This window comes from Bicyclus anynana, chromosome 25, assembly GCF_947172395.1.
Source record: "Bicyclus anynana chromosome 25, ilBicAnyn1.1, whole genome shotgun sequence".
In the NCBI taxonomy this organism is placed as follows: domain Eukaryota; kingdom Metazoa; phylum Arthropoda; class Insecta; order Lepidoptera; family Nymphalidae; genus Bicyclus; species Bicyclus anynana.
Genome location: NC_069107.1, coordinates 5,085,762 through 5,108,155, shown reverse-complemented (window position 1 = coordinate 5,108,155; position 22,394 = coordinate 5,085,762). Strand labels below are relative to the sequence as shown.

General features: G+C 38.5%; 1 protein-coding gene across 1 annotated transcript in view; it reads right to left on the bottom strand.

Annotated features, from left to right (window-relative positions):
- LOC112044052 (catenin delta-2) overlaps window positions 1-22,394 on the bottom strand; it is an 84,946-nt gene that overhangs the window by 30,012 nt on the left and 32,540 nt on the right. The gene's annotated exons all lie outside the window — the stretch shown is intronic.

The following is a 22,394-nucleotide window of genomic DNA, read 5'->3' as shown; positions in this document are numbered from 1 at the left end:
ACGATATTGATTCTGCCGCGGGGCTCCGGGAAATACATCAAAGTTTTACTCTTACCTACTTGACTCGAATTACACCTTATTGATATTTTGCCTAAAAAATCCATAGATGATGTTATTTGCAATCAATTTGCATGTCAAGCAGTCAAGAATTGAGTTTTCCTAAAGGAAATATTGGTTATCTATGGAAAATAATATGTCGTGCGTATAGCAACATTCAACTATCATCATCATCATCATCATCATTGACAACCCATATTCGGCTCACTGTTGAGCATGAGTCTTCTCTCAGAATGAGAGGGGTTAGGGTTAGGTCTTAGTCCAATACGCTGGCCCAATGCGGATTGGATTTCTTACGATGTTTTTCCTTCACCGTTTCATTCATCTATACTATACCATAATGTTAAAATCTAGCGACCAATAACACGAGCTCTTCTAAAGGGCTCCTAAGCATTAGAATCGTAAGGTATTTACACCCTTATACGCCCTTCTTTATATGAAAGAAATTCGTATGGCACAACAATGTTTGCCAGGTCACACATAGTTTGCCACAATAAAACAGTTGAAACTTTTCAATGTCTACTTTAAAAACACACTCAAAAAATTGAATTTCAGCACACACACAAAATAACAAAGTGTCAATTACATGTGCATAACCGTGACCGGTACAAATACAAAACAAACGTTCCAATCTATTTACTTTGGAATCACTAAAGCGATGGGGGTTAATAACAGTCATAGCTATAGGTTACCGTTTTTGTAGACATGTAGGTACGCAATATAAGATTTTGCGGCCTCCGTGGCACAGTGGTGTGCGCAGTAGATTTACAAGACGGAGGTCCTGGGTTCGATCATCATGGCTAGTTACCGGCAAAGACGTACCGCCAAGCGATTTAACGTTCTTGAACTATGTCGCGTAGAAACCAAATGGGGTGTGGATTTTCATCCATCTCCTGACAAGTTAGCCCGCTTCCATTTACGAGGAAGATTGCATCATCACATATTATCAGGTGAGATTGTGGTCATGAGTTAACTTGTAAATAATCATGAAAAATAATGAAATGGTTTTTGAATTGGTTAATCGATATAAAAAAATTAATAAATATAACCTTTTATATACATAGATGTCGATGTTTTATGTAGATGTAAGCTAAAATCTTTTATTTACCCAAGACTATAACATAGATGGTATACATATACGCGTTTGGAATGAGTGGACGTTCGTGCAAACTAATCACTATTTATCTTCAAAAGTATTGATCCGATTTTGATGCGGTTTCCAGTAATGGAAGTGAACTGTATATTGATTGAAAAATTATTAAATAATTCATAAATATTTCAGACTGTAAGAGCATATTATAAATATGTAGAAACGTCGGCGTCTTTGGTTTGTTTCTAAATATTTTTTATTGTTAATTGTTATTTTCAACTTATGTTTCAACTCTGTTTCACTGCTTTTATTCTATAATAAACAACTCTAAAAAAACGTATGATTCGACAAACGTCCGAGAAAAAAAAACGTATGTTTTGAGACACAAACGTTTTGAACTCAATTACTCGAGCTGGATGGATATTCCGGTTTTATTATTTGCACTGCGGACCCAGCGGTGAAGTTGTTGTGACCGCGTAATTGACTCTCGAAACCTTTGGAGTTAAATTGATTGCAATCGATCTATTATTGAGCGAGAGCGTTTTAAACAATCGTGTTGTTTTGCATAAGCGGTTCGTACTATACGTGAGTCTTAGTTTTAATATAAACTAGCGGACGCCCGCAACTTCCTCCGTGTGAAACTCGATGTAAACTTTCAACTACCCCTACCCTACCACTACCCTAACCTACCAGTACTCTACCCTACCCTACCCTTACCCTACCTCTACCCTACCCCTACCCTACCTCTACCCCCACGTATATATACGTATGGGGCGTTTTTCAGGAATTGACACTAGTGATACATGCATATACATATATCCGTCCGTGATAGCCCAGTGGATATGACCTCTGCCTCCGATTCTGGAGGGTGTGAGTTCGAATCCGGTCCAGGGCGTGCACTTCCAACTTTTCAGTTGTGTGCATTTTCTTGTCTCAAACCGTGAAGGAAAACATGGCGAGGCGACCGCCAATCCACATTGGGCCAGCGTGGTGGACTATTGGCCTAACCCCTCTCATTCTGAGATTAGACTCGAGCTCTGCAGTGAGCCGAATATGGGTTGATAACGATACATGCATAATCAAATTGGGGCCTTTTTTGGTGTCAACATAAAGTTGCCTAGAGAAAAAACTAAGCAAACACTAGAGCTAGACACAAAAGTGAAAGACGCATCTAGAACACACTTTGAGATCAAAGACCAGTGTGTTTTTGAGACGCGAAATGTCTTTGTAGTAGCGGCTATGACGTAACACGTCCCGGGCGGTATGAAATTGCATTTTGTTTTGTGATATGCGCGACACTGAGCGTGATGACCTAGTGGACATGACATCTGCCTTCGATTCGGGGGGCGTAGATTCGATATTAACTAATATTTTTGTCATACGCCAAACAGTTGAAACTTAGACCATCATGGCCGATAGGACAGGCGTTTTGGCTCGTTGTTTAAAAAACTCGTCACGTCTCGAAAAATATATAATTTTTTTTTCCATCTAATAGAACGATAATGATCAATTATTGAAGACCATTTAAAAAGTGTCAACTAGCCTATTGGGTATAATCATTATAAGTAACAGTGCTCGTTACAAAATCAAATATTAAACTCCGAACTCCGAAGTTCATAACTTAGCTAGAACGATGACTCAAAAATTCCTTTCATCATTAAATAAGTTACGAGTTTCCTTGGATATACCACAGATTCATCGCAGAAGAACCATTTCCAGTTCTAATACGTTAATAGGTACACATAAAAACCATCTAAATCTATCCATCCCTTTGGAAGCTGCGATACTACAAACAGACAAACATAAACAAATAAACTAATAGTTAATTGATTATTTGCCTACTAGTTACAGAGATGTTACTGGCACATCTACCAAACGTCCCTACATCAGATTTTTAACAGCTGCTTAATGTGACTAAAAAGTACAAACGAATATCGACTATATTACTATAAAAGTGAGGTTGACAATTCAGTGACGCGAAGAGATAAAATTAAACGTTTAACGCACGTAACGTTTACATTCGCTCTTGGATCAGCAGTCGATGTCCCCTTTTGAAGTACACTGAATTGTTCTGAATTGTTTTTACGTTCCTTATAAGACCCACATGAAAATAAAAACCTGCCAAATGCTAGTCGGACTCGCACACCGAGGGTTCCAGGTTTAAATAAAGTAATTGAGTTTATTAGACGTAGTATTTATTAGACGGTATTACGAGTACCTGCCAAATTTCGTAGGTCTATGTCTAAAAGTTACTGACAGCTCATCATCATCATCATATCAGCCGATGGACATCCACTGCAGGACATAGGCCTTTTGTAGGGACTTCCAAACAACGCGATACTGAGCCACCTGCATCCAGCGAATCACTGCGATTCGCTTGATATCGTCAGTCCACCTGGTGGGGGGTCGACCAACACAGCGCTTACTACTGCGGGGTCGCCATTCCAGCACTTAGGCACCTGAAGTCCATCGGCTCTTCGAACTATGTAGCTCGCCCATTGCCACTTCAGCTTCGCAACTCGTTGAGCTATGTCGGTGACTTTGTTTCTTCTGCCGATCTCCACATTTCTGATTCGATCACGCAGAGATACTCCTAACAGCTCGTTAACTGACAGCTCGGCGAGTCACAAAGATGAAGTGGCAATGGACAGACCACATAATTCGAAGAGCCGATGAACGTCGTTCCCAAGGTGCTGGAATGCCAGGCCCAGCACCGAAAAGCTAGATGCCGCTGGATGCTGAGGATCAGCAGTGGACGTCATGTGGCGGTGAGTGGATGATGATGAGGTCTAAAATAGTAAGCTAAAATTTTTGATTCCCTTGGCAGTTTAGAAATTCATGTTTTCTGTGCAATAAACGACTGTATCTTTTAATAAGTTACAGCTACAACTTATGCTACGTGTTTTAACTTCAGTTCCGCACAGAATATCCTTAGTTTAGTAGATGAAGAAGTCTCTTCATCTACTCGACACTGGAAAAATAAAACTGTCATGACTAGTTGGTATGAAAGCCATAAAGAAGAATGGAAAAGAGTCTTGACAGACGGAAAACAAAGTTATCATATAGTAGGTACCTATTAAGGTTTCCATTTTTTTTCCCTTTGAGGTTCGGTGCGGTACACTAAAAAGTATACTTTTGAAGCATTCTATTCCTAGAAGGCAATTAAGTAACAAATAGGTCTCTAGAATTGAACATTGTAAAGTGAACATCTCCTGAGAATTATTCGTTTTAGAAACGTACGTAGACGGGTCTAACGCCTGTAAAATTGAGGAAATTCAACAGTAAAATTTTGTGACGAACCACCTAAAATTGAGAGGGGGGCTTAAAAAGATTAATGAAATACATGCAACCAATATATAAAAGTAACATAGCCCTATAGAACAGCAATAAAATACATAGGTACTATAGATTTTAATTGGCTGGTGAGAGGCTTTGGCCGTGGCTAGCTACCACCCTGCCGACAAAGATGTATCGCCAAGCGATTTAGCGTTTCGGTACGATGTGTAGAAACCGAAAGGGGTGTGGATTTTTATCTACTCCTTACAAGTTAGCCCGCTTCCATCTTAGATTGCATCATCAATTACCATCAGGTAAAATAAATAAATATTTCACGGGTATTTTTTTTTGTTATTTTATTAGGTCTACGTTAGAACAAGTTTACCAAGTAGATGCCTATTGCCTTGCATTTATTTGACTTGTATTTGAAACACAAGACGCCGGAAGGGCATTCCAGATCTTAGCTGTTCTAATTAGAAACGTCGGCGCGAACTGTGTGCCTTGTGGGAGTTTTCAATGTTTTCATACCGCTACTATCGCGTTAACGTAAACGCGAATTTATATGGAATTGAAACAGTTGTGCAGTAGTGCCACTAAATGGCGCTGTTTCAATTCCTTAGGAATTCGCGTTTACGTTGACGCGATCGTCACAGTATCAAACTGCCACTAAGCACACTAAGCACTTGCACTAAGCACTATGGTCAGCCTTAATAACCATCAGTATGATATCATTCAGTGGTGACAGGCCATCCAAAACAAAAGCAGTTACAACCAAAATAAACAACGAACTGGTGAATAAGTAAGTAAACAGTTCGTACAAAAAAAAACAAAGCATCAGGCAGTAAGTTCAACACAAGATGAGCGTATTACTCTCCACAGACGGTGGATAAACAAAACTGTACACTGGAGATCAATAGAGCAGTCTCGAACTAGGCTTGTAAATAAAAACAGCAGTGTACAGAAAACTTTAAGGGTGATTTCAGACTAGCGTATTTTTTACGCATACGGTCGTTTCAGCACACGCGCTTACACGCGCCGGACCCGCGTAAACGGGCATACTCGTATTTCGGCGTGTTCGCCCGAACCGGTGGTGTTGTGTCAGTATCTCTGGTAGAATGAATGAATGAATGAAATATACTTTATTGTACACCAAAAAGAATAATAACAAGCAAGAAATTAACTTAAAAACTAATGTACAATTGGCGGCCTTATCGCTAATGAGCGATCTCTTCCAGACAACCAATCGAAAAGAGAGAAAATAAATACAAGGAATAATGAATAATGACGGGTATACACATAAAATGAAAGGTGGTAGGTGTCTCTCGCGCTTATGTACGAGCTCAGAAGCGCGTCAACGCTCGTACGAGTTGAGTGTGTGCCAAAAGGCGCGCCTATACGCGCCTACATGCGTTTCCGAAAGCGAGCTTATACGCGCGTATAAAACGCTAGTCTGAAACAGCTCTAAGAGGCAAAAAGCTTATTTTATAAGTAGCAGATGCCCCGCAGTTACACCCGCGTAATTCCCGTTCCTGTAGGAATATGGGGATAAAATATGGGATAAATATCCTATGACACCGACAACCAACTTGGCTTTCTAGTTGTTAAAGAATTTTACAAATCGGTTCAGTAGATCCAAAAATGACCCCATGCAACACCACAAACTTTACGTCTTTATAATATCAGGGGTCTTAGCCATGTAGTACGTAGGTTCTCTTTCAACAAACGCTAACCCTTCGAAAACTAACAAAATGTATGGCAATGACAGATCCGATCGATAACTTGATCACGTGATCTGTCTATAGTAAATGTCATTTCCATACATTTTAATTTTCGGAGCGTTAGCGATTGTAGAAAGAGAATCGCCATGCCACATGGCTTCAGGCCCAGTATAGATATATTTTAAGTAAGTATAGATTGTGCATTTGCTGTAGGCTCCATTATGGGACTGCAAAAGCATTTCCGGAAGGATTTTGTTCATTTCTCCCAGAGTCGAGCCTCAGTTATCGAATTAGGAAACGTGGATCGTACAAAGTAATTACTTAAGGGAAAAGATGTGGGACAGATTAGAATTGGCCAATACTCCCGTTCACCTCTAATTAGTCGGGAGACTGTGTTAGGAGTAGGTACGGTAACAGTCCAGCAGTCGGGGATCAAACCCTTTACCGCGTAGAACTATCGAGGCATGAGAATTAGATCGTGGGGGACGGAACGTCACTTTAATGGCGTATCCTATGAACCAGTGGGGTGCACTCGATAGATGCAATATTCTGCCTATGATTCATTAAGAGCCTGAATGTAGAAGAAATTAAATCTACGTCTGTTAAAGTATGTGTAAGTTAGGATCATGTCTGGCGACCTCGTGACCATGGTTGGATTCCGCTTTTGTGACTTCAAACAAACAGAACTTAAAACAGACTCAAAGATATCGTGCATAGTTTGACTTTGTTACCATCACAGATTTATAACACATAGATAGTCGTGTAGTCGCAGGTTTCGTAAACAGTTTAATGTGCCCCGAAATTGTAGCCCTTGACGCATCACTACGATACGATAAGTACACTTGTGTGCGTGTGTCGGCGAGTGAAATTAACTTACGAGAAGCTCTTACGCTCACATAGTCACAGAAGTGGCTTACGTTTGGAGTGAAAAATTGTTAGGTGATGCGGATCTATATGTTATTAGTCTAAGGTTAGCTCTATACGGATGACAGTGGTTATGTCAGGGGCGTTTCCTTTATATGGAAGGTATTCCAATTGGGATGTAAAAAGCTTCACAATATTTGTTAAAAAGAACTTTCTAAGTAAAACTTTAAGCGGCAAAAATAGCGGGTAAACGAAAGGTTATTTATCTTGGGGGATAAATTAAGTTAGAAACAAGACGAGCAGTAGGTACACCTGATACTTAATCAATGTAGCTACAGTATTGCTAAGCGAGGAAGTTGTAGTGGCAAGTTTGCAAGTTCTACCAGTTCAAGAACATTTCTTAGAACACTATAACTTGCACGGACCGAAACTATGGCCCCTTTTGAGATTTCTCGCAAGTGTTGATTGTTACTGCATGTCTTTTAACATTTTAATTACTTAATTGGATTATCGGTCTGTATGAAAAAAACTAAAGAAACATAACGAATGATACGTTAGGAATGGTGGACTGTTCCACCATTCCTTACGTATCATTCGTTATGTACGCGGTAATATGTATTTAGGCTCATCCAAAAATAAGGCTGTTTAGGCGAGAAGTTTGACTAACCATAAATAATAACAGACAGTGTCACATTGTTTCATCATCATCATCGTCATCAAACACGTTTGGATTCCAGATTTTCTGATTGAATGACATAATTTTCTATGTCCCTGATCATCATCATCATTATCAGCCGATAGACGTTCACCGCTGGACATAGGCCTCTTGCATGGACTTCCAAACAACGCGGTTTTGAGCCGCCAGCATCCAGCAATGGAAACAAGTTGACGATGATGATGATGACGATGACGATGATGAAACAATGTGACAGTGTTGACGGCCGCGTGGCGCAGTGGGTAGTGACCCTGCTTTCCGCATCCACGGCCGTGGGTTCGATTCCCACAACTGGAAAATATTTGTGTGATGAGCATGAGTGTTTTCCAGTGTCTGTGTGTATTTTATACATTATATAAGTATTTATATGTAGTATATAATTGTATATTAATATTATAATATCAACTATCTTAGCACCCATAACACAAGCTACTCTGTATGCTTACTTTGGGGCTAGATAGTGATGTGTATTGTTTAAGTATATTTGTTTAAAAAAAAAAGTGTCTCTTATGTTTAGTTAAACTTCTTCGCCTAAACAGCCTTATTTTTGGATGAGCCTAAATACATATTACCGCGTACACGTTTATAATATACTTATCAGGGGCGAAGGTACCGAAAAACTCGATTCCTATCGGGTTACCTTTTGAAAATCCTCGAGTTTCATGGATGTTATTAATTTTATGTACTCAGATACTTGGACATATTCATTCTGTGTATCAGCCACCAATACATTCAGACTAAAACACATTAACGGGTTAAATACTAGAAAATTTCAGTCTTCGCTACTGATACTTACATGATGATGTGTGATGATGCAATAAGTTTAATGGTATCATCGGTATAATAATCTAAAAAGATTTTGATAGAGGTCACCGGAGCGTATTTTGATTAAAACTGAATCCCTCTCTTAATTGTTTAGCGCAAACATTTTAATAAACGCATCCTCAATAAAAAGGCAGCAGCGTCTTAAAATTCCATCAAGTGGGATTAGGCACGCCGTTTATATTTAGATTTCCCCTCAATTTGCCGGTTTTTTAATCACTTTGCGAAAACTTTGGATCCTTCATTTATTAATATTGTGACGCGAATTAATAAATACTTAACCATTTTCTTTGTTGTTATTTTCTCATTTACAAGTTTATTAAACGCATTACGTACTTACCCAATTCTAGAACATAATTTGTGTGGACAGTGATACGACATACCTACCAGGATAGCCACCGTATTATATGTATCAATGACTAGCTGACGCCGCGCGGTTTCACCCGCGTGGTTCCCGTTCCCGTAGGAATATGGGGATAATATATAGCCTATAGCCTTCCTCGGTAAATGGGCTATCTAACACTGAAAGAATTTTTCAAATCGGAGCAGTAGTCTCAGAGATTAGCGCGTTCAAACTAACAAACTCTTCAGCTTTATAATATTAGTACAGATACGGGGCCCCCGTACTACAGGGGTTCTTTACATGTAAAAGCAAAAAATCTATTGCTTCTCGAAAAAATCATATAAAAAACTGCCTATAGAGTTTCATTTAAGAAATGACAAAAAGCCAAAAAAAAAACCCTTTCCCGGATTTTAAGCGTGGCCTAAACTTTTTTGACTATTATATCTACAGACAGATGTACAGATCTTGAGAAATGTGGTAAAAATACCAACAAAACTGCGTAAAAATTAGTGGGAATTCCGGGAAATAATAAACCTTAATAGAATGTCATTCTAACAACTAGAACGAATCTAATGATGGAGATAAATGTTGATATCCGTCAAACTATATAGAGCATGCAAAGGATGAGCCCGAAAACCATAACCTTCAGAAGCAAAATACCTTCGAACTTTTGACCGAGTACAAAATCCGAAGTATCCTTCTACAGTACACTACTAGTAGTAGTAGAGTACTGGTACAGTAGTACCCTATACAGTGACTTTAGGAAACATTTTCGCACAAAAAAAAAAGAAAAAAAAAGCATAAAAGCGAATGCGGTCTCCCCGTGTTTGTGTTGTAAATAGAAAAACGTACGTAATTGGTTTTGCTCTATTTCTGAACCTTGTAGTGCCTACGGCCTGACAATTTTACCGTAACATCTCCTGAAAACTACCGCGAAACGGTGTATTTTTTTTATTTATTTATTTGCCAAATTGTGGGTTACAATTAGATCTTACAATAGTAGGTATGATTTCCAACACAATTTACCGAGTAAATCAGCGTGCAAAATTTTACCAATATTTTACAATAGTACTTATGTTATACATATTAATTAAAGATTTTTCACAAGAAAAAATATTTAAGTAGATCCAAAAATTAGATATAAAGCATGAAAATAGCGACTGAGGAAAATATAAATTTTCATTTTCTGATTGTGTGTGAGACGTGCTAGCCTATCGGATATGACCTCTACCTTCTATTCGAAGGGCGTAGGTTCAAATCCGGTCCGGGGCATGCACCTCCACTTTTTCAGTCATGTGAATTTTAAGAAATTAAATATCACATGTCTCAAACTGTAAAAGAAAACATCGTGAGGAAACCTGCATACCTGAGAATTTTCTAACTCTCTACGTGTGTAAGTCTGCAAATCCGCATTTGACCAGCGCGGTGGGCTAAAGCCTAAACCCTGTCATTCTGAGAGGAGACTTGTGCTTAACAGTGAGCCGTATATGGGTTGTTAATGGTGAACTTTGTGTTTGTTGTAGACTTCTTACATGGATGTTACTATAACTTAAGCTGTGATATGACCTCTGCCTTTGATTCGGAGGTTGTAGGTCCGAACACGGTTGCACCAAAAACGTTTAATTGTGTGCATTAAGGAAAGTAGATCGTTGATCCGTGATCGAATCAGAAATGAGGAGATCCACAGAAGAACTGTCACTGATATAGCTAAGCGAGTCGCGAAGCGGAAGTGGCAATGGGCAGGTCACATAGTTCGAAGAGCCGATGGACGTTGGGGTCCCAAGGTGCTGGAATGGCGACCCCGCACCGGAAAGCGTAGTGTTGGTCGACCCCCCACTAGGTTGACTGGATGCTCGCGGCTCGAGACCGTTTTGTTTGGAAGTCCATGCAAGAGGCCTATGCAAAGCAGTGGACGTCTGTCGGCTGTTAATGATGACGTGTAAAAAACAGATAACTGAGAGTTAAAGACTATTACAGACATAACCGTAGTGAAGTATGAACTAATAACTCGTTGATAACTGGACATTCATAAGCCGAAAGGATACCGTAAGTCGCTCAAATGAGCCGCATACGTAGACGGATAATTGTCAACCAAGTTAAAGCAATTAAGCTTAGGTGTGCAATTAAACTACAAATGGACTTGTTCACATTGTCACATAGGATGACGGACGTCATTTATACCCACGGTCCAAAGAAGACCTCAGTAGCTTCACAGATCTGCGGCTGGACCTAAAGGGTCTCCCATACCCACCCTAAACTATTGTCGGACCCACTTCTTTACGACTAATAGAGCGGAAAAAAGGTATTATAAAATTTAATTTTGTACAAAATATATTAAAATTGCATCGATCTTATGTTATAATAATTTTGCCAATTAACTTGTTATTTAATAATAAGGTCTCATAATAAAATAATTTAATTAGAATAAAAATTTAAATACTAATTTTGACGCATGCCAACATGAGTTTAAAGTAGGTACGTGAGGTCTATCACAAATAAACCACGTACTGAATTAGGGCGAATGACGTCATCAACAAATGCATACTCACTGTCACTGGTCACGTTCATTATGGAAACACTGACGTTAGTCAAGCCCTTAGTCAGGGCCTGACTAAGGGCCCCGTATGGGTTCGAAACTAGTCGGGCATACTCCGACCTAATATGAGTTTTAGCCGTGTTTCATAATCAATTAATATGAATAACACTCACGATAGTTTAAATTCTAAAATATGAAAAGACTGACATCATCCCTATCATATAAGCTTATTATAAATTTCCTTTCAAACTATCCAAATATAGTGACTGTAAAACCGTAAAAGTTAATAATCGGGTGAAAATGGAAACAGTCTCAAACCGCAGCGTTTTGTGCCAACTGTGGTATGTCGGTTAAGGTTTTTTTACGGTGTGCGTTATGCAAGCGCGTACGCATCGAGCGTTCAAATAAGCCCAAACCCCCCTCTTTCCCCCCACTTGAGGCAGACAAAGCGACTCGCGAGATATACCTACTCGTAACATTCCTGCATAAGTATCTCAGAGCTTCGTATTGTTCTGTGTATCATTTTTAATCGATCATAATTTAGGGCACGATTGGTACCTCACTTGATGGTAAGTGTCACTGCAATTTATAGCAGTTACAGGCCTCCTTCCTTATGACAGAGGTTATGGAGACTAGACCCACCAAACTGATGTAATGCGGGTTGGCGGGTGGGTAAGGAATAATCCTTACCCACCCGCACTGTGTTTCTTTCAAATTGCCGTTTTACAATTAAACTTACTGAAACGTGCGTTTATTTTGTCAGATCAGTGTGCCTAGACGTAAACACGAATTTATATGGAATTGAAACGGTTGTTCAGTAGTGCCACTAGATGGCGCTGTTTCAATTCCTTAGAAATTCGCGTTTACGTTAACGCGATAGTAACAGTATCAAACTGCCACTAGGCCCTCTGACATTATTAAATGTAGCGCGGATTCAATGTTTCGGAGGAACCAGTAAAATAATATCAAGTATTCATAGTTCATAATAAACTACGACCCACCGAATTGAATTCTACCCGAGACTAAGTCCGCGTGGAATTCAGTTTTACACAAATCCCGCGGGAACCATGGATTTTTCCGGGATGAAAAGTAGCCTATTTGAGGCGTTAAAAAGTAACAAATATCCAAAAAAAAACATCTATACAAACTTTCGTGTTTATAATAAAATCATCAATCAACTAACCGATACGCTAGTCTATGACACTGACAAATAACGTGGCAACTAGTGGTAAAAGAATTTTCAAAATCGGTTCAGTAAACCCAGAGATTATCCCCTACAACAAAACAAACTATACCTCTTTATAATATTAGTAGGTATAGATAGTGTAATATAATTGTATATTTCCAAAATTTTTACCGTCATACTATAATGTTATTATGTATACATATGCAGTTAAAGTAAGTATGTAAATTACTTGAGAAAACTAAATCAAATTTTCAGTCCAGACCGTGATGCAGTGAACCGAGAGTCTGGGCTAGTGACACCACATCGCTATCATTTAGAAAGGACAATCCCATAACGTGTCTGTATAAATGATGTCGTTAGAAATTTTGTGTTTCTGACTCTCTGAAAATTTGCTTCAAAGACGGCATCCCGGAATTCAATCGAAATTCAAAATATATCATGACCCAACAAGTAAATTGAATGTAACTTGAAAGAAACGTGTATGCAACATTTTAATATATTGCACAATTGGGTAGGAAATACAAATCAAATCTTAGGGACATACAAATCTTAGATATAAAATTTGAGCGAAAACTAGTCACACATAATTTAAGACACTTTACTCTCATAAAGATGCTAGACTGGATTCTCTGCCAAAACCTGTAAGTTATTGCGCAATCTCACTTAAGTGAAGAATTTCATAAAGACCACTTTGTAGAGGTACGAAAAAAGATACTTTGTATCAAGTATTCATATATGCATAAACAATGAAATGACATGTATACTAATATAAGATATATAATGATAGCGTAGTAAACACATTTGGTATAATTTATGATCATTCTTCATCAACAAGTTGTAGATGTTTGAAATAAATTATCTATATTATAATAAGGTAAACTTTGTGAGGTTGTAGGGGTAATCTACTGAACAATTTTGAAAATCCGTGTAGCCACGTTATTTGTGAATGGCAAAGGCTATATTTCTATTTCCGTATTCCCACGGAAACGGGAACAAAACAAACAGACATGGCTCTAACAAAAAATTAAAAAGAAACCACGAGACACGTCCCGTTTTATTGATAATACATGTCCACCCGAGTACTGAACATTAAAATTCACCTAGCTTGCCCGAATCCAACTACAGTATCGCATATGTATAGTCCATGCAAACTCGTACGTATTATACAAGTAAGTATTCAAATAAATCGTGGAGTACGATAATTTAAGTTGCATTTCCGCTGAAATCAACAAGTAACCAGCAAAGTTGGATGATATGTGCGTCTTGAATTTGGACAGAGAATAAGTTTTTAGCTCGAATAGAGAGTTTCATACAATTGCGTTTCAATAACTATAGCTGTATGGTTTTAAAAGTCTTTAACTAAGACTAACTACGTAAGTCTTTAACTAAGACAGTACATAGGGATAGAAGATTTTCTTTACCTCGGGTCGGTTTTCGATACCTCGAATCGGTTTTTCAAAATGATGGCAATGTGGACCGAGACCGAGAAAAATAGTTTGGCCAGGAGTTTTTGAGACAACCTGCTCGCAACATATTTTTGTTCACCCGTGATTTGATGTTAATTATATCTAACTAAAGTATGAGAGCCTAACTAAAAGTAAAGAAGAGAGCCGTGAGAGACCAGTGGAGATGACCTCTGCCTTCGTTTCCGGAGGGCGTAGGTTCGAATCCGGTCCGGGGCATGCACCTCCAACTTTTCAGTTATGTGCATTTTAAGAAATTAAATATCACGTATGTCAAACGGTGATGGAAAAACATCGTGAGGAAACCTGCATACCTGAGAATTTTGTTAATTCTCTACGTGTGTGAAGTCTGCCAATCCGCACTGGGCCATCGTGGTGGACTATTGGCCAACTCCCCTCATTCTGAGAGGAGACTCGTGCTCAACAGTAAGCCGAATACGGGTCGATAACGAACTCATGTATTCAATTTACATCAGTTAGTGCATTGGCCGACTCACCTTCAAACTTTTGAACTGCTGATCTGTAGCCACATAAACGAATACCTAACTAGAACGTTTTAATAATCCTTCTAAACGGAAAAGATCAAATTATACGAAATGAGTAGGTACAATAGATCGGTAAACACAATTTTCAACAATCAACAACCCAAAATGCACAATAAAGTCGGTATTGTATAACTTTTTATACAATGCTATTCCATAATGGTCCTTATTCCTATGTACACAGAACACAATATCGGTATCCGTTAGTGAATTTATAGGATTGACGTATTTTAATAGTGCGGCTAACCCATAACCGCTGCTTTGTAGACTCACACTGGGATGTCATTAGAAAAACAAGGTCAACAAAATTGTGGAAATTAATTCTGTTATGCAGCGTACTTTTAATGAACGAAATATATGGTTTTTATTTATTTTTTGGATAATGATGTTTAAGCCCAGCGCTTCCCTAAAGCCGGATTTACATTTGTCTGACGTGTCGTGTAGTGACGCATCAGAACAGAATCGGTATCATACATTTTTTATGAAAAAAGACATGTCGTGATGGCAGAACAGAATCGGTATCATACACAATGTATGATACCGATTCTGTTCTGTTGCGTCACGACACGACACGTCAGACAAATATAAATCCGGCTTAACTTTCTGAGAGATTTGTTTCTTTCATTTATTATAGCAGATCAAAAATTCTTATACCTATTTGTTTTATGTGCTCTCATATATTTTTTTTAAATACAAAAGTTCAGTTTTAGAGTGAAATTTCTAGGTTTGGTGTAGAATGTAAAGCTGCCTAACCGATAGAACTGAATTTTCTTTGAATACAAGTGAAGTTTGATATCGAAGAGGTTTCTTGATCAAAACTATCTTCTCGGCTAGTTACGGCTAGTAACTATCCCACTAGTCTGACGTGGACCAATTAAAAAAAACCTCAATCGGCCCAGCCGGTAATCGAACCCAATACATCCGTCTTGTAAATACGTACAAGCATTTTTTTTTATTCTTTACACGTTAGCCCATGACTACAATCTCACTTGATGGTAAGTGATGATGCAGTCTAAGATGGAAGCGGACGAACTTGTTAGAAGGAGGATGAAAATCCACACCCCTTTCGGCTTCTACACGGCATCTTACCGGAACGCTAAATCGCTTGGCGGTACGTCTTTGCCGGCATAGTGTCAACAAGTATAGTATTGTTATCGGATTTTCAGTATTCACATTTCCTCGCCGTATATATAAATTTCGCCACCCTCGAGAGCTACGACGTTAGGGCACTTGAGCGACTCGGTTCACAGTTATTTCACAAAGGAATTCCGGAAAGCGTCGCACGGCGCGCTCGTTGCATAATCTATAACTTGGCCACTCCGCCGCCGTTCAGTTCGAAGCTCATTCATTGCACTGAAGCGTTACTCGTAAGAGTGGCGACTGACGTTACGTTACGTAATGTATCATTCGCAAAGAGACGTGTCGTTAAGACGTAGTTAAAAATTGAAAAAAAAAAAAAAAATTTAACATGACTACCTTAACCATTTCCTCACTAAATAAGCGTATAGTATGTGTTAAAAGTCTTGGATACAACGATATAATATGGCAAGGGATCCTAGTATTGAGTATTTTTGTGGGCTCTTCTCGGACCAAGGCACGTTTGCAGTCCTCGTAAATTTAATTTTAATTTAACCATTAAATTAAATCATGACTTGACGTTTCAAAAGTGCTTGTAAACTAAGTATAATGAATTTAAATAAATTTAAAATTTTGATTTTTAAATATTATTCTAATATCTCTTGAAATACTGGATCTCTAATTCTATAACATTCATTTTGTTTTCGTGGGATTAAGAAATCCGTAGCAACCTGCAGCAATTTTGGACAATGTAAAGCCGGATTTATATTTATCTTACGTGTCGTGTTGTGACGCATCAGAACAGAATCGGTATCATACATTTTGTATGCGACACATCAGAAGCCGTTACAACACATAAGTGTAAACCATATAAAATGTAAGATACCGATTCTGTTCTGATGCGTCATGACACGACACGTCAGACAAATGTCAAATGTCATGTCATGTAACAAATGTCATGCGGTCCAAGATCCAAGTTGCGCCAGACTTGCGTGATTTTATAAAAGATGAAACTTTTAGGATCAGTAGTCTATACTTTATGCTAATATTATAAAGAGGAAAGATTTATATATGACATATATATACATGTAGGTATATGACACCGATTCTGTTCTAATGCGTCATGACCTTACACTACACACCACTATAAGTTTTAAATCACGTGTAATTTTAACACAATGAAACATCGATTCTATAAGATTCAGTTTGTATGAACACATTTGATCATGATCATAATATACTTTTGACAGAATTGTAACCTCTAGCGAGGGAAGTCCTACAGAAGAATAATTGGTCTGAGCTCAATACAACATCCACACTTTACTCGTATCTACCCACTTAAAACTCGTAAGCTTTCCAAGGATTGACACAGTTTTGTCAACACTTGACCTTAGCACGGCATTAGTAAGCCATGCTCACTTTGGGTTAATTGAGCCGCTGACAGGCGTAAGCGACTTACCGGCAAGTGGCGGCCAAGACAAAGATAATACGATAGCCGGCCTTCTAAGATTTCATTATGACCCCTTAGTTTTATTACAATACTCTATCTTTAAGAAATTAAATATCACGTGTCTCAAACGATAAAGAAAAAACATCGTAAGGAAACCTGCATGTACCTAAAAATTTTCTTAATTCTCTACGTGTGTGAAGTCTGTCAATCCGCATAGGGCCAGGCAGCGTGGTGGACTATTAGCCTAACCCCTCTCATTTTGAGAGGAATTCGTGCTCAACAGTGAGCTGAATATAGGTTATTGATGATGATGATGCTGATGATGATGATGATGATGATGATGATGATGATGCTGATGATGATGATGATGATGATGATGATGATGATGATGATGATGATGATCTTTAAGAAATTAAAAATCACGTGTCTCAAACGGTAAAGGAAAAACACCGTAAGGAAACCGGGGCCTGTAGCCACGTGGCACGTCGATTCTCTTTCTACAAACGCTAACATTTCCAAAACTAACAAAATGTAGGGAAATATCAGATCCGATCGACAAGAAGAATCCGATAGAAAGAAAACGACGTGCCAAATGCCTAAAGACCCACCATAACAGAGAATTTTCTTAATTATCTGCGTGTGTGAAGTCTGCCAATCCGCAATGGGCCAGCGTGGACTATTGGCCTCTCATTCTTAGAGGCGATTCATACGCAACAGTGAGCCGAATGTGCGTTTTTAATGATGCTGATGACGATGACGCTGACGACGACGACGGTGACGACTTTTTATTTCCAAGATTGTGTTTGTTAGTTTGTTAGTCCTATGCTTAAACGTAATAATATCACATGAGTGTTAGTCGTTCTTACAAGAAACACTCAAGAGTTTAAATTCTAAATCGTTAAATTCTGAATCGTAAAAAAAGTTAAAATCGTGCAAGAAAAGTCACTGGCTGAAAGTAGTATTAACATATTTGCTTCCCCTCAATCTTGTTACCCACAGTAAGTGTCAAGGAGCTTGTTAGGGGATTTGGGTTTCGGGCCAAATGTTGAACGCGCTTCAGCTTTTTTTACCTAACACTTGAATGTGCTTATGGTTGTCATTACATTTCATTGGCATATAATTTTGTTTACGTAAGATTAAACTTTTGGCTCTCCTCAACAAACAAAGGTTTAAAGTGAATTATTAACATGCATATTAATAGAATATTATCAGTTCAATGGTAAAGATAGGCTTCCGTTTTTGGCGACCGTGACACGCGACCGCGACCTGCGACCGCGCGACCCACTGCTTTATATGGAGCACATGGTCGCAGGTCGCGGTCGCCAAGAACGGACGGCTATCTTTAGCCTATGTGGTTTAAGAGCACGAGGGTCCTGGGTGCTGGAACATGGCTGCGGCCCTAGGTTTCTTTGCAAGAAATTTACAATAGCAACCTGGAGTTAGGGATGTCAATCAGCGGCGAAGAGTTCATGCAAGCCAATTCCCGCCGGGTTACCTTTAAAAACTCATGCATATTCATTGTTGTACTGTATCTAAGTATATTAGAAACTTGTGTTTGTATCCTGTTTGAATTTCCTTTTCTGGTCTATACAGCATGGAGGTGTAACACCACCTACAATACTATTATTAGGTGGTGTTACACCTTCGTGGTTTAAAGAGCAGGTTAAGCCCCGTCGATGTCGATCATTATCATTAGAACCTGATAGTAATCGTTACAAAAATCAACCATTACCACCTTAAGCCTGCCAATATTGCAGCGTGATGGGCCTACCGCCTAAGCTGCATACTATAAGAAGGCAGGTCTAACAGTGGGTCGTTAAAATAGGCTAATAATGAATGAACATACAGGGTGTCCCGTAAATAATACGACACACTCTACAGGATGATAACTGACATCAAAGCCTAACAAAAATAAAAGAACGCAATATGTGTTAGCCGAAATTTTACGGTTTTTAAGAGTTATTGTATATATTGTTTTTCTACATAATACAAAAATCACACCTTCAGTGCAATTTAGTCCTACCTAACTATATTGCGTCATTTTAGGACTTGATGTAAGCTATCAGCATGTAAAGTAAGTCGTACTATATACTACTGGACACCCTGTATAGATTAACGGATGAAACACGACCGACGGGTTGATAAGTTAAAAATATAGACGGGATAAAGCTATTAATTCGCAGACACAGCCAAAGCTGCTCTTTAACACAACTAGCACGATTTCAAATATAAAGACGGCAAAATTTTGATAACACTGGCCGCACATTGTTGGTTTTTGGTCACGTTATAAAATTAATTTTGGAGAAGAAAATTCATGGGCAAGTAAACTACCGTCCACAATATTTAACATTGTAAATAAATTAGTAATATATTTTGGTTTTTAATGGAATTAAAAAAGGAGTTTATGTTGTGTGTATACACGAGTCAATGTATGTGTGTGTGTCCGCGGTCGTCTCAAAAAACACTGATTCGATTAGAATGTGGTTTGGTACTCAAATAATTTTTTTTCTTACAACAAGGAATTTTTTCATGTTTGTTATCTATCCTGGAAAACTAAAAGGATAAACAATATTTAAATAAAACGCCATTTTCTTTTCCCTTTCAAGAAATGCAAAAGCTAGCGAGTTCAAACTTTTCATCATAATATTATCATTATTAATATTTAAATGTTAGTAAATCCGTCAATACAGAACCATTATCAAAGATATTTAATTGTATCAGTGATACAGGCCACCGTAATCGGTCAAGTATTTATCGAATCGGTTGATTAAATTGAGAACGTCGTGCAGCGTGCTTCATAAAAGTCTACTTCTACACTTCGTATAAAGTCAATTAAAAAAAAAATACGTACAAAGTTTAAAGCAAATATTGAACGTGAAAAGGCCTGGCTGTGATGAATAAAACAAAACCTAATTTACAATTCAAATAGTTCTGGCATTTAGCTAAAGTCTTGAATTAACTACACAGGGTACCTAAGCCAAACGTTTTGGAATCGTCTAGAGCCAAAGTAATAAATATTATAACAAAACATTCCAAAAGACCCTGGTATTAACAACAACTTTTGATATTCAGATAATCTATACTTAATATTATAAAGAGGTAAAGTTTGTAAGTTTGTAAGTTTGTCACATTTTTTAAATGGGGTAATCTTCGGAACTACTGGCCCGATTTTAAAAATTCTTTCACCAGTAGAATGCTACATTATCGGGGAGTGCTATAGGCTATATTTTATTTTGGTATCATATATATTAGCCGAGTTATCACAGTTTTTGTCATATAGGTCGGACTGAAAATCCTCTTAAGCAGACTTATTCGCATGCGCTGCCTTAACTATTGTGTAAAATTGAAATTAATGTATGGAGACTTTATGTATCTTTAAAAGTTCTACAAAAAAGTCCGCGACACCATATATCTATTTTCTATATATTAGCAGATATAGTACCTTTTGTGTTTTAAAAAATATTAATTTTATATATTTAGGTTTACGTCATTATTTATACAACTAAACTTTAATCCTTGTTAAAATAAATTATTTAATAATAACATGGATATTATGGAGATAAGATTTGCCCTTTACAGTATGTTAATTACTTAAATAGTTTCGGAGATAATACAAAATTTCTAAAATACGCAGAAATTCCGCTATATGACGCCCGGCGTTTTCATTTACGTAGTTCCCGTTCCCGTGTGAATATGGGGATCAAACATAACCTATGACACTCGCAAATAACGTAGCTTTCTATTGGTAAAACAATTTTCCAAATCGGTCCAGTAGATCCAGATATTACCTCCTATAACCACACGAACTTTACCTCTTTATATTATTAGCATAGAAGTCTCTATTTCTCTTGGTCATACCACCACTCTCGAAGGACTGGACCGATTTTGCTAAGGGTAGGAGTAAGATAGAGAAGTTACAGGGTAGGGAAGCGTATGGGTAGTGTAGGGGTAGGGTAGGTTTAGGGCCGGGCTTAGGATAGTGGTAGGGTAGTGGTAGGGTAGAGGTACGGGTAGGATAGGGAAGTGGTAGGGTAGGGGTAGGATAGGCGTGAGATAGGGGTACGGGTGGGATAGGGGTAGGAAAGGGATAGGGTACGGGGAGGGTAGGGGTAGGATGGGGGTAGGGTGTAGGTAAGGTAGGGGTAGGGTAGGGGTAGGGGGGGGTAGGGGTAGGGTAGGGTAGGGGGGGGGTACGGTAGATGTAGGGGTTGGGTAGGGTAGGGTTGGGGTAGTGGTAGGGTAGGGTAGGGGTAGTAGTAAAGTTGACATCGAAATTTACGCGGACGAAGTCGCGGGCGTCCGCTAGTCTTTATTAAAAACAGAAGAAAAACTTTCCAAATCTTTGTACCTTACATATTTTCTGTTCAGTGTATTGTCTTTTTTTTTTTGTCCAGATATATTTAATTTTAGGCAATGATAGAACACCACCATGTCTTTATTTGATTATCTATACCCAATATTATAAACTTTTAAAGTTTGTTGTACTGAACCGATTAAAAAAATATATTTTTAATTGACAGACGCTCGCGATGTCGTCCGGGTGAAACCTTAAACCTACCTTTCCACTAATTTTCAGCCAAATCAGTCCAGCCGTTCTTGAGTTATAAATATTGTAACTTACACGACTTTCCGCGCTGAAGACATTAGACGTAATAAATTTTCAAGTTGTTTAAAATCACAATAATGTGCGTTGAGCCTAATCATAGGGGCATCCACCCTTCCCCCTTCAGTGTCGTAGCTCATCGTAAATTACAAGGTCGTCGCGAGCGAAGCTCGGACAATTCTTCAGAGCCCGGGGATTTCGTTCACTCCGACATCGGAATGAAAATTTTCAACCAAAAAAGAATAGACGAATATTTTCATTATAAGCCATATAAGCGACGTTGTTTTTCATATCTATACAAATAAAGAAAAGTGTCTTTGTAATTTTTTAAACTAACAGGTTTTCACGTTTCGCAAAGCGATTTAGGGTTCCGCTACGATGCCGCGTAGAAACCGTCAGAGGTGTGGGTAGAATAAACTTGTACGTCTTCCAAGTAAGCGTCTTAAGCTTTGGTCCCTTGATCGCACCGCATAACGCTGCGCCGCAGCGTCACGCCGCAGAAACCGTCTCTGACGCTGACGGCGATGAAACAAAAGACCACTCTTTACGTTTTTCATACGATTATGTGTCCGACACCGCATGCCGCACACCGCAGCGTTGTGCGGTACGATTAAGAGACCAAAGCAAAGCAAAGAGAATTAGCAAAAGTCAA